The 14,082-nt window shown below is 39.0% G+C and overlaps 1 long non-coding RNA gene across 1 annotated transcript; it reads right to left on the bottom strand.

The window, feature by feature from the left end:
* Positions 1-10,647: 10,647 nt before the first annotated feature.
* LOC134484749 (uncharacterized) lies at positions 10,648-12,259 on the bottom strand. Its single transcript, XR_010062495.1, has 2 exons — positions 10,959-12,259; positions 10,648-10,864 (listed from the first exon to the last, which is right to left on the bottom strand). It is a non-coding gene; the product is annotated as an uncharacterized LOC134484749 (long non-coding RNA).
* Positions 12,260-14,082: the final 1,823 nt, after the last annotated feature.

Raw genomic sequence — 14,082 nt, 5'->3', positions numbered from 1 at the left:
GGGACGCTTTGCCAATGCTCAGACAGGGTATCCAGGACAGGTTTACCAGCAGATTAAGAAGTTACAACAAAGGCATGGAAATCCTTACCTAATAAGGGAGAAGTGAGTGGAAACCTAATCAAGATCCTTCAACGACCTATGGAGCCATTCTCTGACTTTGTAGCCTGATTAGTGGAAGCAGCGGGGAGAGTCTTTGGCGACCCCGATACGGCTATGGCGTTGATTAAACAGTTGGCCTATGAACAGTGCACAAAGGAATGTCGAGCTGCTATCATTCCTTACAAGAATAAGGGACTTGAAGCTTGGATGAAGGTCTGTAGGGAAATAGGGTGACCTTGTCTAATGCTGGACTTGTGGATGCTGTTATGCAGAAGACGCAGAGAAAAGGAGGAAGTTCAGGAGTGTGTGTTAAGTGTGATCAACAGGTGCACCTAAAAAGGCAATGTTGAGAAAGGAGAAGTCTATTCAGTACAGGAATTGGCCAACGCCCAAGGCAACAAGGTCTGTGCCACAAGTCCAAAAAGGGGAACCATTGGGCTCATGAGTGCCACTCGGTAAAAGACATCAATGGGCAGCCTCTTAGCTCGGGTTTTGGTGGAGCAGGTCCAAAAAATGGACAGCCGGTTCCAGGACACCAGGACCTACAAATATATGGGCCAGTGGAGAATCAGGACGTATAACAGAGTCACGAGATATGGCCGTCCCTTCGCCATCCGAGAGGACAAGGTGAGCCACTAAGTGCTCCACAGGACTGGACCTCTGCTCCACCAGCAGACCTGTACTAACGCCTTGAATGGGGGTCTAGTTGATAGAATCTGATTTTAAAGGACCCCTTGAACCTGGGCCAGTAGGGTTACTTATAGGGAGATCATCTACATATTTAAAAGGACTACATGTCCATCCAGGAGTTATTTACCCAGATTAAACTGGGGTAGTCAAGATCATGGTAGAATCACTGAAAGGTATTGGTACCATTTCCCCTGGGGACAGAATACCCCAAATATTACTTTTGCCTAGACTTCATGAAAGATTTGTAGCCCACTCTAGAGGGAGAGGAGAGAATGGTTTCCATTCCACAGTCCCCGACCTTACATTTTTAGCCTTGGGTTTAAACCAACGCCCAGTAATGGAGCTAAGGGTAGATGGTAAAAGGATCCTAGGAGTGTTGGATAAAGGGGCCGATAGAAGTATAATAGCTAAGAAAGATTGGCCCTCTGGAAGACCAGTACAGGCCTCATCTCAAACATTACAAGGTCTCCATTAGACAAAAGCTCCTGATATGAGGGCAAGACAACTCAGTTGGAAAGATCAGGAAGGGCATTCAGGAGTTATGCAACCCTATGGGTTGGATTTGCCCATTTCCCTTTGGGGGAGATATTTGCTGAAAGATATGGGTTTCAAATTGACCACTGAGTATTCGGAAACTTCACTAAAGATTATGAAACATATTGGCTATTTTCCTGGTATTGGAATAGGGAAACACCTGCAGGGTATGACTAACCCTATAACTGCCCAACAGAGAGAAAGGAATCAGGTCCTGGGTTTTTCCATGGGGCCACTGAAGAAGGGTCCCCATTACCTGGAAAACAGAGGAGCCGGTTTGGGTTCCTCAGTGGCTGCTTTCTTCTGAGAAGTTTGCTACAACTAAAGCTGGGTGCCAAGCTTATAAAACCATCAGTATTATCTTGGAATACCCCAATTTTTGTGTTTAAAAAGAAGTCAGGGAAATGGAGACTGTTGCATGATTTACGAGTTATTAATGAACAGATGCAAATCATGGGCCCCAGTGCAACTCGGGCTTCCTCTTTTATCCTCTCTGCCAGACTGTTGGCCTGTTGTAGTGATTGATATAAACGATTGCTTTTTCTCCATACCTCTTTGTCCAAGAGATAGTGAAAGATTTGCTTTTACTGTTCCATCATGCAATCATGAAGAACTTGATCAACGACTACAATGGGTAGTTTTACCACAGGGTATGGCCAATAGCCCTTCTGTGTGTCAACTTTTTGTGGGCAATGCCATTGCCCCAATAAGACAGAAGTTTCCTGCACCCAATTTTACAGATGATATCCTTTTAACTGCAAAGTATGAAGAGATTTTAGATTTAGTATATGGAAATTTAGTTAAATTGCTAGAAGGTAGGGGATTTGATTACTGCCCCAGAAAAGGTACAAAAGGGAAATTTTGTAAATTATTTAAGAACAAAACTAAGTCCTTATACCTTTATCCCCCAGAAGGTTGAATTGAGGAAAGATAATCTTAAGACTCTTAATGATTTTGAAAAATTACTCAGAGATATTAATTGGGTCAGATGTCATTTAAAATTACCAAATAATGAATTAAAACCATTGTATAATACTTTAGTTGTGGATTCGGCCTTGTAATCTCCAAGACAATTGACTGATGACGCAAAGGAAGCTTTAGAGAAGGTTGAAAAAGGATTACAAGGCACAATTTTACATCGATGGAAGGAGGGTGCTATGCATTCTAGCCACCCACAGGCAGCACACAATATTGTTGTGGCAAGATGGTCCTCTGCTTTGGGTTTATCCCAAGGCTTCTCCAGCTAGATCAGTAGAGTATTACAATACAGCAGTTGCATGATTAGCCCTGAATGCGATCCAACAGTGCGTACAATAATTTGTTGTTTCCCCAACCTCAATCATTGTGCCCTATACAGGTCAGCAGATGAAGATCTTGTGTGGCACTGTGGATGATTGGGCTATATCATGCTGTGGATTCCATGGAGAGATAGATAATCATTATCCAAAGCACTCTTTGCTAACCTTCTTTAAAGAACATCCCGTGATCTTTCAGTGTTCCTATATAGGGGGCGCCAAACATTTTTACAGATGGATCCAAAAATGGCTGTGGAGCTTATGTGATTAACCATCAAGAGACAATTTTGTGCCAATATCAACCCGGCTCTCCACAAATAATTGAATTCAAGATTGTGCAGGAAGTGTACAAAATTGTTCCTTTGCTTTAATTTTCTCTCTGATTCGTCATATATGTTAATGCAGTTAAGATATTAGAAGTGGCTGGCCCTATTAAAATTAGCAGCACGGTATGCCAGCTGCTGAGGGAACTTCAGAAATTGATCTGAGAAAGAGGTCACAAGTTTTTTGTCCAAAATATTAGAGCACATAAAGGTTTGCCTGCTCCTCTCAGTGAGTGAAATGATCTTGTGGATAGATGTACCCGAATGGAGTTCATATTCCTAAGCTCATCATTGGATGAAGCCCAACAGTTTCATAAACAATTTAATGTGCTTACTAAGACCTTAGAGCAGAAGTTTCACTTGTCTTGAGCAGATGCTTGACAGATAGTTTTAGGATGTCAACAGTGTATCACTTTTCACCATCCCCATAGTGTAGGGGTTAATCCTAGAGGACTTTTGCCCCTAAAGGTTTGGCAAATGGATGTAACTCACATATCTGGATTTGGGAGCCTAAAATACATTCATGTTTCTGTGGATACTTGTTGAGGTGTCATTCATGCTACCCCTACGAGTGGAGAAAATGGACCCAATGTTGTTGGACACTGCCTCTAAGCCTGGGCTGCTTGGGGAAACCCTCAACACTTAAAAACTGATCGTGGCCCAGCATAAACTGCCAAATCTTTCAAATCCTTTTATAAACAGATGAATGTGCCATGACCTGCCTTATAATCCCCAACATCAATGTGTTGTTGAGCATGCACATCGTACCTTGAAGGAATGCATAATTAAACAAAAAAGGGGAATAGGCCATGGTAGAAGCCGCAAGGAACAGATATCCTTAGCCCCTTTTATTCTTAATTTTGAATGATGATGGCCTTTCTGCTGCTGACCGAAATCAGTGTGGGGCGGGCACATTGAAAGTTATGTGAAAGGGAAAGATGTGATCACTGGCTTATAGCATGGACCAGATCCCATGTTGGCATGGGCAAGAGGGTCTGTTTGTGTGTTTCCTCCGGATCTGCAAGATCCTTTGTAGGTCCCTGAAAGATTGACCAGGAGGTGCTACAAGAATGATGATCCTGCTGTTGCTGACACTCCTCGGTGTGACCCAAATGCTGGTTCAAACAGAGCCCTGGTGGGGGATACTATTGGTGTTCCCAAGACTCATGCCGATACGTCATGACTTTTAAGCCCACTCCTCTAATTTGGTTAAACAGTTGTCACGTTATCTTCAAGGCAATTGGGCAGGAGAATTCGACTCCTAAATGGATCAGCTACATGTAGCCATCCTGAAGATGAACTCCACACGTGCAGATGCTAGACTGGCTACAACATTGTCATCTTGGATTGCTAATGCTATGAATCATCTGAGGGTATGGGTGGGTATGGAAACCCTAGCTGGACTCTTGCTGCTGGTCTCCCTAGTGTGCCTGTGGTTTCTATTTTAGAATGAGGTTTGTTCAGAGGTGGCACACAGTTTGCAGCCATTGAAGCAGGACAGTCCCCTCAAGCCTGTCTAAGGGTCATTCAGAAGACCTTGTTGTCCCTCACGCCCGAGTATGTGTGAGTGACTGTGCACAGTGATGGGCAACCTACCTTCTATCTATGGCATGGAAACTTGTGGAAGATGAGTTGTCCTAAGACTGGTTTAATGAAGAGATGATCCTAAGACACGTGGTTGGGGGGGTCACCATGCTCAGTGGTTCCTTTGCCTGCTTGGTTAATTAAATAAAAGGGGGAACTATAGGCAGCGGTGTTTGGTCCGCCTCAAACATGGCACTGGTTTCCACCTTCCACCCTCCCAATGGTGCGCTCTCCTTGTAGTAAGCAGGTTCTTATTTGTCTATCCCTGCCTGGTCTGCTAGCTTCTGCATAGTGACAGCCTACCGGCATGGCCCACGTTGCTTGCTGGGATTGGCCAGCACTAGCTATTTAAGTGTGCTCCGGGGGTTCCCTAGTGTCTGAAAATTGTATCAAGGTTCCTGAGTAAAACTGCTTGAAGAAGATCTTCATTGGTCATGTCTTCCTTGTTAGTCGAGGTTGGGCATGATAAGGGACTTTGTAAATATTCCTCCATGTGTACCCAAAAATATTGTTTTCAAATTCCATTCTCTGCAATGATTTTGGTCACAAAGGGGACCCAGGTAATGAGTGAGTATAACATTGTAAATATGGTGTACCTATTTCAAATGATGAATTCCCAAATCCTTATTTTATAAAAAAAATTACCAGACATCAGGAAAGCAAAAGACAACATGGACTAATGAATTTGTTTTCTTGTCCCATTTGATATCAGTATTACACTATTGAGCTTCCAGAATTCCTATGGCCAGACTTGAGGTTTTAGGATGTTTTAACATGATTCTATCTTAAGGCAAAACATAAGATACCAGATGATGGGCAGGGAGAAGAATGGCTTGAGGAACAGTTAAACATTTACTTAAATAGGTTTATAAAAACAGGAAGGAGTATTTTTGAAATGGTCATTTGTGAATTCTATGTTCTTGACATAGGTGGGCAGAATCCATGTTAACATTCCACTTAAACACTTAGGTGTTGGAGCCATCAAATATATATATATATATATATATATATATATATATATATATATATATATATATATATACACATCAGTCAAAAAAACTAGATATGATTGACGAAAGTAAGAAGTGCATTCTTCCAAGAACCAGATATAAATATTTCTTGAGAGACACAGATATAGCATGTCAAATACATAAGTTAATGCTAGTAGTAAGCCAGTGAACTGAATATGGACCTCTTTTTGGTAAATTTTGAATAAAGATAGAGGAGCTGAGGGTGTTTTCAAACCCATACTAACAACAATACCAATGACCAGAGCTTTCTCGTACTAGCCCAACATACAAAAAAAGTACATGGACTGACCTATGGCTCCAAATGCATATGTGGCTGAGATGGCCTTTTTGGGCAACATTGGAAAGAGAGGCCTTGTCCTCCACAGTTTGTCTCCCAGTTCAAGGGAATTTCATGCGGCAGAAAGGCTGGTTAGAGAAGAAGGTAATGGAATGGGTAGGGATCTTATGGAAAGGAAATGGAGAAAGGAAATATTTTAAATGTATATGTAGAAACATCTACTTAAAGAAGAAAAAATTGTTAAAATATAAAAAAAATGAATGATATAAAAGAAAAGAAAGCTGCCAAGCAATCTCACATATTGACTCAGAAATCTGAAGTGGTAGTGAGGTTAATACTAGTATAAAGACTGAGATGATGAAGTCTCAACTAGAAGCAGTTCTCTCTCCCAGATATCAGTGTCAGACACAAAGTGCCCTATAGGTTTCCAAAGCATTGAGGAGTTTAACTTGAGTTAGGGACACAATACTTGTTTTTCCCTTCTTCCTTAGGACCTTTTCTTCTTGACAAAAACAGTACAGTCATGAGCTCTCAGGAAATCAACTGTGTCCTTCATAACACTTGGTTTTGGAATAAAGAAATAAATGATATAAACCCTCTGACATCCAGCAACCATAAGACCAGGGAAGTCCAGAAGCTTCTGACAGTCTCCCAACTCCTATTTCCCTTATGTGGAAGGCTCACATCAAGGCTATCTCTTCAGAGACCCCACTCAATTCCTACCAAGGACTCACTGAGCTTTCCAAAGGACCACATATTTCTTCCTTGTTTTTTATACCAAGACAGAAGGCCAGCTTCCTTCCCCCCATCCTATCTCATCATCCACTTTGTTATCACTCTCCAATTTTCTCTGAATTAGAGGCCAATTAGTAAACCCTAGAGGTATTGAAGGATATCTGAGAGACAGTTGCAGTCATGGCAACAGTTATGACATCACAGAATAAGCCAGGGCTCTCCAGGTTACAAGAGAGTTTTCAGGGAGGGCCTAATGGTCATGTCACTGAGAAATGCCATGTCCTACATCCTGAACATCTTTCTTTACATTGACAAGATTCGAGGGTGCCCTTTCTTGGTGTGTCTCCTTTGACACGGAGGAAACCTTTATGTACTCCATCTATCTAAAGGAGAGACTTCTCTCTGCTTCACTAGTGGTTACATGTTCTGAATGCAGAAAGTTATTAAGGGGCATGGCATGGGTAAAAAAGTTTTAGGAAAATGGAGTGTAGGAGATTCTTCTAGATAATATTTTTATTCTATATATCATAGGTTCATTCTTGTGACACACAGTTCAATATTTGAGGGTTTCTCCGTTTCTCAAAGGTCAGCATTTACCTACAGACCTTGAATAGAATGAATATTGTATTTCAATTTCTTACTGTATATTGTTTGATAAGGGACTTTGTAAATATTCTTCAATGTGTACTCAAAAATTTTGTTGGCCAATTCCATTTTCTTCAATGAATTTGGTCACAAGTGACTCCAGCTATAGAGTGATTATAAAAGTGTAAATACTGTGAACCTACTACAAATGATAAACTCCCAAATCCTTATTTTATCAAAAAATTTCCAGACATCAGGAAAGCAAAGGACATTTTTCACTGTTGAATTCAGTTCTCTACTCCCATTTGATATCAGTACTAGACTACATAGCTTCCAGTTTTCCCATGGGCAGACTTGAGGGTTTAGGATGTTTCACCATGATTCTTTCTTCAGGCCAATCCTAAGATATTGGATGATGTGAAGGGAGAAACATGGCTTGAGGAACAGTAAATTATCTACTTCAATAGGTAAACACAAGAGGACTATTTGAAACTGTCATTTGTGAACTCTAGATTCTTGACATAGTTGGGCAGAACCCATGTTAACTTTCCCCTTAACCACATAGGTGTAGGAGCCACCAAAATCATAGCATATATATATATATATATATACCAGCCAACCTAACTAGATAAGATAGGTGAAGGTAAGAATTGCATTCTGCCAGGAATCGGGAAAAAGATTTTTCCTGAGAGACAATGATACAGCATGTCAAATACAGAAGTGAATGCTAGTAAAAAACCAGTGAACTAAAAACGGACCTGCTCTTGGTAAACTTAAAAAAAGAATTAGAAGAGCTTAAGGTACTTTCAACCCCATAAGAACAACACTGCCAATGAACCAGGGCTTTCTCTTACTGTACGAATACACAAAGAAAGTACATGGACTGAGGAATGGCTCCAAATTCATATATGGCAATGGATGTAATTTTTGATCAACATTGGAAAGAGAAGCCCTTTTCCTCCCTTGTACATCTTTCAGTTCAAGGGAATGTCATGCGGGAGAAAGGCTGGTTAGAGAAAAAGGAAATGGGAATGTGTAGGGATCTTATGCTCAGGAAACTCAGAAAGGAAATAATATTTGAAATTTAAATATAGAAACATCCCGTTAAAAAAAAACAATAAAATTTGCTAAAAATAAAAAAGAAAGATATAAAAGAAAGTAAAAGCTGTCAAGTAATCACACATATTGACTCGTAAATGTGAAGTGGCAGAGTAATACTAGTGGAAAGACTGAGATGATGAAGTCTCAACTAGAAGCACTTCTGTCACGTTAATATTAGTGGCAGACAAAAAAATCACTATTGTTGTCCAAAGCATGTTGTTTACTTCGAGATAGCAACACAATATTTGTACTTCCCTTCTTCGTTAGTACCTTTCTTCTTGATAAAAACAGTAAAGGTCATGAGTTCTGGAAAACAATTGTGCTCTTCACAATACTTGGGTTTTGTAATAAAGAAATGAATGATATAAACTATTTGAATTTTAGGAACCATAAGAACAGGGAAGTTCAGATGCTTCTAAGAGACTTGCAGCTCATGATTCCCATATGTGGAAGGTTCAAAAAAGGCTATCTCTTTAGCGATCCCACACAAATCCTACCTTGGACTCACTAAGCTTTCCAAGGACCACATATGCCTTTCTTTTTTTAAAAAAAACAAGACAGAAAGCCAGCTTATTCCCCTTCTCATATCTCTTCATCTTCTTTTTTCTCACGCCCAAATAACTGTTTACTCTGAATTAGAGGCCAATTAGTAAACCCTAGAGGTAATGAAGGAACATCTGAAGATCAGTTGCAGTCACAGCAATACTTGTGACATCACAGAAGAAGCTTTGGCTCTCAAGGATACCAGAGATTTTTCATGAATGAACTAATGATGATGTCTCTAAGACCTGCCATGGCCTATCTGCTAAAGAGCTTTCCTTACATTGACTAGATTTGAGGGTGCCCTTTCCAGGTATGTTTTCTGTGACACAGTGGAAATGTTTACATACTCCATCTCTCTAAAGCTAGTGACTTCTCTTTGCTTCATTAGTGGTTACATGCTCTGAATGGACAAAGTTATTCAGGGTCTTGGCATGGGTCGATGAGATTTAGGAACAGGAGTGTAGAAGATTCTTCTAGATAATATTTTCATTCTCAGGTTCATTCCTGTGACACAGTTCAATTTTCTTCGTTTTCTATTTTCCCAAAGGCCAGTTATTCCCTACAGACCTTTAATTGAATGCATGTGTATTTCAATTTATATTGTATATTCCTTGATAGGTGACTTTATACATATTCCTGAATGTGTACTGAAAATTCTTTTTTCCACTTCTATTTTCTTCAATGATTTTCGTAACAAAGGCACCCAGCTCTAGAGTGATTATAACACTGTAAATTGGGTGTACCTACTTCAAGTGGTAAACACCAAATTACTATTAAATCCTAACATTTCCACATATAAGTAAAGCATAAGACCACATGTAGTATAGAATTTGGTTCTCAGGTCCGTTTTGATCTCGGTTCTTCTGTTCCAGTGTCTCAGGGCTAGATTTGAGGTTTTTGGATGTTTTACCATGATTCTTTCTTGAGGCCAAACATAAGATAGAGAAGGATAGGAAGTGATAAGAATGGCTTCAGGATCAGGGAGACCTCATCTTCAATAGTTTCATAAGAACAGGAGGGAATCTATATGTCAATGCAATTTGTGGATTCTACATTCTTGACCTAGTTTCACTGAATCCATGTTAAAATTCCCCCTAACTTCATAACTGTTGGAACCACCAAAAGTATATTCATATATATATATATGTATATATATACATATATATCATTATATATATATATATATCATACGTATATCACACACACACACACACACACACACACACACACATATATATATATATATATATATATATATATATATATATATATATATATATATATATATGGTGATCAGCCACCAAAACTAGATAAGATTTATGAAGCTAAGAAGTGCATTCTACCAGGAACTGGATATAGATATTTCCTGAGAGACACAGTTAGAGAATGTCTAATACAGAAGTGAATGTTAGTGGCAAACCAGTGAACTGAAAACGGACATCTTGTTGGTAGATTTTGAGACAGTATTACAATTGTTGAAGGTGCTGTTAACTACAAAAGAACAACATTCTCAATGACCCAGAGCTTTCTGGTACTAGACCAATATTCAAAGAATGAACATAGACAGAAATATGGCTCCAAATGCATATGTGGCAGAGGATTGCTTTTTTGGCACCAATGGAAGGAGAAGCCCTTGGTTCTACCTTGGTTTGTCTCCCAGTTTAAGGGAATGTCAAAGGGCAGAATTATGGTTAGAGAAGAAGGGATTGTGAACAGGTTGTGATTTAATGGGCAGGAAACTGAGAAAGGAAATAATATTTTAAACGTAAATATAGCCTCATCCAGTTTAAAAATCACTTAAATTGATAAAAAATTAAAAAAAGAAAGAAATAAAAGTAAAGAAAACTTCCAACTAATCACAGTTATTTACTCAGAAATCTAAATTGGTATTCAGAGTAATACTTGTAGTAAGACAAAGATGATGAAGTCTCAACTAGAAGCACTTCTTTCTCCGAGATATCCGTGTCAGACACAAAATGCACTATAGGTATCCAAAGCTTGGAGGAGTTTACTCTGACCTGAGGACCCAATACTTGTCTTTACCTCCTTCCTTAGGACCTTTTTCTTCTGGGCAAAAAGAAAAAAAGGTCATAGATCTCAGAAAAACAACTGTGCCCTCTCAAAATTTTGCTTTGTAATTAGGAAATGAATGATATAAAACCTTTGACATCCAGGAACCATAAGAACAGGGAAGTCCAGATGCTTCTGTGAAGCTTCCAGCTCTTGATTCCCATATGTGTAAGTCTCAGATCAAGTCTATCTCTTCAGCGATACCACTCCAACCCTTCCAAGGGCTCCCTGAACTTTTCAAAGTTCCACTTATTTTTCCTTTTTTTTCATACAAAGACAGAAGGTCAGCTTCTTTCTCCCCATCTCTGATCTCTTTATCCTTTTTGTTCTCACTCCCAAATGGCTGTTTACTCTGAATTAGTGGCCAATTAGCAAACCGGAGAGTTACTGAGGGAATATGTGAGAGGCAGTTCCTGTCAGGACAGTAATTGTTACATCACAGAAGAAGCTAGGGCTCTCCTAGTTACAACAAATTTGTCATGGAGGTCCTATTTATGATGTCACTGAGAACGGCCATCTCCTACATGCTAAACAGCTTTCCTTACATTTACCAGATTCGAAGGTGTCCTTTCCAGGTATGTCTCCTGTGACACACTGGAAACCTTTATGTACTCAATCACTCTTAAGGTAGAGACTTATCTCTGCTCCACTAATGGTCACATGCTCTGAATGGGGAAAGTTAGCCAGAGGCATGGCTTGGGTCTCTAAGATCTAGGAATATGGAGTGCAGGAGATTCTACTGGATAATAATTTTATTCCCAGTTCCATTCCTCTGGCCTATAGTTCAATTTCCTCAGATATCTCTCTTTTCTAAAGGCCTATATTTTCCCTACAGACCTTTAATTGAGTGAATATTTTATTACATTTTCTTATTGTACATTCCTTGATAGTGGACTTTATATATATTGCTGAATGTGTACTCCAATGTTCTATTATCCTATTCCATTTTTTTGCTCTGATTTTAGAAAAAAAGGGGGCCCAGTTCTAAAGTGAATATAATAGTGTAAATATTCTGTATCTACTTAAATGATAAACTCCTAAATCCTTATTTTATCCAAAAATTACCTGACATTAGTAAAGGAAAGGACAACATAGACTATATAATGTGGTTCTGCAGTGGCATTAGATAGCAGTTCTCTAATATCTACCTTCCAGTGTTTCCATGGCCAGATTTGAGGGTTTTGGATGTTTTACCATGATTCTTTATTCAGTCCAAACATAAAGTTCATGACATGGGCTGGGAGAGGAGTGGCTTGAAGTCCAGTGAATCTTCTACTTCATTAGGTTCATAAGAATAGGAAGGAGTCTATATGGCATTGTCATTTGTGGATTCTAAAATCTTAACCTAGTAGTGCAGAATCCATGTTAAAAATCCACCAAACACCATAGCTGTACAAGGGACCAAATATATCCTCGTCATTCTGATTGGTGTGCTGTGCAAACTCAGGATTTTTTTTCTTTATTTCCATTTACCTGATGGCAAAGGATGTTGATATTCCTCATTTGAGAATTCATTGTTTAGCTCTACAGACACAGAAACACACACACACACACACGCACACACACACACACACACACACACACACACACACACGCACACACACACACATTCAGCAACCAGATGTAGATAAGAGTGATGAAGCTAAGGAGTCTATGCTGCCAGTGAACTGAAAATTGACATCTTGTTGGTAGGGTTTGAAAAAGGATTAAAAGAGCTAAAGGTGCTTTCAACACCATAAGAACAACAATGCAAATGCAACAGAGATTTCTGGTAATAAACCAATATTCAAAGACTGTACATGGAAAGAACTATGGCTCCAACTGCATATGTTGCAAAGGATGGCCTTGGGGTCACCAATGGAAGGAGAAGTCATTGGGTTTGACTCCAAGTTCAAGGCAATGTCAGGGGGCAGTAAGGTGGGTTATAGAAGAAGGGGAGCAGAATTGTATAGGCTAATTATGGAAAAGAAACTGGGAAAGGAAATAACATTTGAAATTCAAATGTAGAAATATCCAGTTAAAAAAGCAATAAAATTTTATAAAAAATAAAAACAATGAAAGAAAGAAAAGAAATCTGCCAGCTAATCAAACCTATTGACTCAGAAATCTAAAGAGTCACTGTCAGAGAATGGTATTCAGAGTAATACAAGTGGAAAGACTGAGATGATGAAGTCTCCACTAGAAGCTCTTCTCCTCCAGATATCAGTGTTATAAACAAATTACACAATAGGAATCCAAAGCATGGAGGTGTTTACACTGCTGAGGAGACCATACTTTTCTTTCCTTTGTTTCTTTGAACCTTTTTCTTCAGAGCAAAAAGAGTAAAAGCCACGAGCTCTGAGAAGAACAAATGTGCCCTTCCCAACAACTGGCTTTTGTATTGAAGAAATTGATTACATAAACGCTCTGACTTCCAGGAACCATATCAAGCAGGGAAGTCCAGATGATTCTAAGAAGATCGCAGCACCTGATTCCCATGTGTGGAAGGCTCAGATAAAGGCTACTACTTCTGCAATCCCACTCAATACGTACCCAAGACTCACTGAACTTTCCCATGGACCAGATTTGAGGGTGCCCTTTCCAAGAGTGTCTCCTGTGACATACTGGAAACCTTTACATATTATATATCTTTAAAGCTAGAGACTTCTCTTTGCTTCATTAGTACTTACATGTTCGGAATAGAGAATGTTGGTCAGGGGCTTGGCATGGGTAAAAAAGATCTAGGAACATGGTGTGGAGGAGAATATTCTGGATAATAATTTCACTTCCACGTCCATTCCTGTGACATACAATTCAAGTTCCTAGGTTTTCTCTGTTTCCTAAAGTCCAATATTTTCCCTCCAGACGTTAAATTGAATGAATATTGTATTACATTTTCTTATTGTACATTCTTTGAAAGAGGACTTTATATATATTCCTGAATGTGTACTCAAAAATTCTGTTTTCTAATTTTATAATTATAATTATAAAATTATAATTATAAAAATTATTAATTATAATTTTATATTTTTGTAATGATATTGGCAACAAAGTGGGCCCAGCTAAAGCATGAATATAACAATATAAATATTGTATACCTACTTCTAATGATAATGTCCCAAATCCTTATTTTATACAAAAATTACCAGCCATCAATAAAGCAAAGGAGAACATAGACCCTAGAATACGGTTCTAAATTTCTTTTAGGCTTGAAAAATTTTGCCTAGAAAGTTTTG

Source organism: Rattus norvegicus (assembly GCF_036323735.1).
Source record: "Rattus norvegicus strain BN/NHsdMcwi chromosome Y unlocalized genomic scaffold, GRCr8 chrY_unlocalized_45, whole genome shotgun sequence".
NCBI classification, from domain to species: Eukaryota; Metazoa; Chordata; class Mammalia; order Rodentia; family Muridae; genus Rattus; species Rattus norvegicus.
The sequence above is the reverse complement of the archived record's forward strand: the minus strand, read 5'-3'. Positions and strand labels throughout refer to the sequence as shown.